The 2977-nt window shown below is 41.3% G+C and overlaps 1 pseudogene; it reads left to right on the forward strand.

The window, feature by feature from the left end:
- The first annotated feature begins 1370 nt into the window (after nucleotides 1-1370).
- On the forward strand, nucleotides 1371-1742 carry LOC102846946 (annotated as a pseudogene).
- Nucleotides 1743-2977: the final 1235 nt, after the last annotated feature.

A 2977-nucleotide genomic window follows, 5' to 3' on the forward strand; every position in this document is an offset into this window, starting at 1 on the left:
AAAGTGCTAACAGGGAAGCATGTTACCTTAAAAACTCAAGTATGTCTAACTCAAGGCATGATATTTTCAATTGCCTCATGTGCAAGTGAAAGTTGGACAATAAATAAAAAATGAATATAAAAATAAGATGCCTTTGAATTGTGGTACTAGCAAAGAATATTAAAAATATCATGACTGCCAAAAGAACAAGCTTGTAAGAAATGACGGTAGAGGGAAGAATTTGCTGTAAAAATTATATATGTGTTGCGTTAAAATAATAATTTTTAAAAAAGAAGTAAGGATGGTAAAACGTGGATTCAGATACTTCATGCATTTTAGCAGAAGGCCAGTCTTTGGACAAAAGCATTATACTTAGTATAGCACAAGTTCAGAAATTCAGTATAAGGAGAGGGAAATCCTCAACAAGATGGATTGACAGAGTGACTGTCACAATGAGTTTAAGTTTGGCAGAAATTGCGAGGATGGCACAGGATCAAACAGAGTTTCATTTTGTTGTACATAGGATTGTGATGAATTGGAATTAATTTAGCAGCAACAAAGAAAAAGAATTTGTTAGAATTCCATTGTTGTTGTTGTTATGTGCCGTTGAATCCCTTATGACTCATAGTGACCCTATGTACAACAGCCCTAAACTCTGCTCTGTTCTGTGCCAATCGCACTGTCTCTGACACTCCCATCCCGATTACCCCAGTCACTGAATCAATCCACCTCATAGAGGGCTTTCCCCTCCTGCACTATCCCTCCACCCTCCCAAGCATGATGTCCCTCTCCAAGGACGAGTCCCTCCTTACAACATGTCCAAAGTATGTTAGATGGAGCCTCAGAATACTTGCCTTCAAGGAGCAGCCCGGTTAACCCTCTCCAGGTTGAATCTGTTTGTTTTCTTGGCTGTCCATGGTACACTCAATACTCTTTTCTAGACCCATAGCTCAAAGGCATCAATTCCCCTTCTATCCTCCCTAGTCATTGTCCAACACTCTGATGCAGAACAAGTGATTGTAAAGACCATGGCCTGTATCAGATGCATCTTAGTCTCCAGAGTGACACCATTGCTCTTCAGTACTTTGGAGAGGTCCCTAACAGCAGACTTTCCCATCACAATACGTCTTTTAATTTCCTGGCTGCTGTTGCCAAGAGTGTTGACTGTGTATTAGGAAATACTATTGTTAGGTGACATTGAGCCCAGTACGACTCATAGCAAATCATAAAACTAATAAAAGACAAACTGGGACCAAGCTCAGAAGGCCTAGTTTATGGTATAAAGAGACTGCTAAAACCAGTCAGAAATGCATAATCTGAAGAGGATAAAACTGGCTAATCCTGCTCTCTTGGGCTTGGATCAGGCGGCAGCCAGGTTTTGTCGCTCAGCCATGGCCAAAATCAAGGCTCGGGACCTTCGCGGCAAGAAGAAGGAGGAGCTGTTAAAACAGCTGGACGATCTGAAGGTGGAGCTTTCCCATCTGCAAGTCACCAAAGTGACAGGTGGTGCGGCTTCTAAGCTCTCCAAAATCCGAGTTGTCCAAAAGTCCATTGCCCTTGTTTTCACTGTTATTAACCAGACTCAGAAGGAGAACCTCAGAAAATACTATAAGGCCAAGAAGTACAAAACCTTGGATCTGCGGCCCAAGAAAACACGTGCCATGAGCCGAAGGCTGAACAAGCATGAGGAGAACCTGAAGACCAAGAACCAGCAGCGAAAAGAACGCCTCTACCCACTGCGGAAATATGCAGCCAAGGCCTGAACTTCTTAAATAAATAAAACACAAAACTAAAAAACCCAAACAAACGAAAAACAACAACAACAAAAAACCAAAAAGACCCCACACACAACTATTCTTTTTCTACGCTCCAAAAGCGAAGAAGAAAGCCCCTGCACCTGTCCCTCCCCAAACTGAAGCCAAAGCAAAGGCATTAAAGGTCAAGAAGGCAGTCCTGAGGGCATACACAGCCAAAAATAAAAAGAAGATTCTCATGTCACCCACCTTCTAGCGGCCTAAGACACTGAGATTCTGAAGGCAGCCCAAATACCCCCGGATGAGCTCCCCTAGGGGAAACAAGCTTGACCACGATGCCATCATCAAGCTTCCCCTGACCACGGAGTCAGCCATGAAGAAGATAGAAGATAAAAAAACACTTGTGTTCATTGTGGATGTCAAGGCCAACAAGCACCAAATCAAACAAGCTGTAAAGAAGCTCTATAACATTGATGTGGCTAAGGTCAACACTTTGATTAGGCCTGATGGAGAGAAGAAGGCCTATGCTCCACTTGCTCCTGATTATGATGCTTTGGATGTTGCCAAAAATTGGGATCATCTAAACTGAGTGCAGCTGGCTAATTCTAAATAGAATTTTTTCTCACCATAAAAAAACACAAACACCAAACTAAACAAAACAACAACAAAACACAAAACTATTCCCATCAGGGTGAAAAGAAAACCTATTGACTGGAAACAAACATTTGGTGCTATCATCTTAGGCAAGTATCTCATAATAAAATTTTACAGAATAATCCTGGGCCTCCATAAGAAAAAGACTGGTAACCTAATTACAAAATGGGCAAAAGACACAGAAAGAATTTTCACAAGGGAACATATTTGAAAGTCCAACAGAAACATGAAGAAATGCTCCAAATCACTTACAATAAGAGAGATGTGAATCAGTAGCAGAGGCAAAGTTTAACAGGACGGCAAGTAATAGATATTAGAGAGGTTGTGGCAAGATAGGAACACTTAGACATTGTTGGTGGGATTGTAAAATGGTACAACAACTCTGGAAGGCATTTGGCATTTCCTCAAAAACCTGGGCACACAAGAATAATGATTTGATAAATTACTACCTAACTTGGGAGGGACTGTAGAGCATTATGCTGAGTGAACTAACTCAGTTCCATAAGGACAAATACTGCATAAAACCATTATTGTAGAATGAATATGAGGATCCAAGAGGGGGTGCGAGGTTGGATGGTTAATCATAGGGT

Source organism: Elephantulus edwardii, unplaced genomic scaffold, assembly GCF_000299155.1.
Source record: "Elephantulus edwardii isolate Elephantulus edwardi_28Jun2011 unplaced genomic scaffold, EleEdw1.0 scaffold00119, whole genome shotgun sequence".
Classification (NCBI taxonomy): domain Eukaryota; kingdom Metazoa; phylum Chordata; class Mammalia; order Macroscelidea; family Macroscelididae; genus Elephantulus; species Elephantulus edwardii.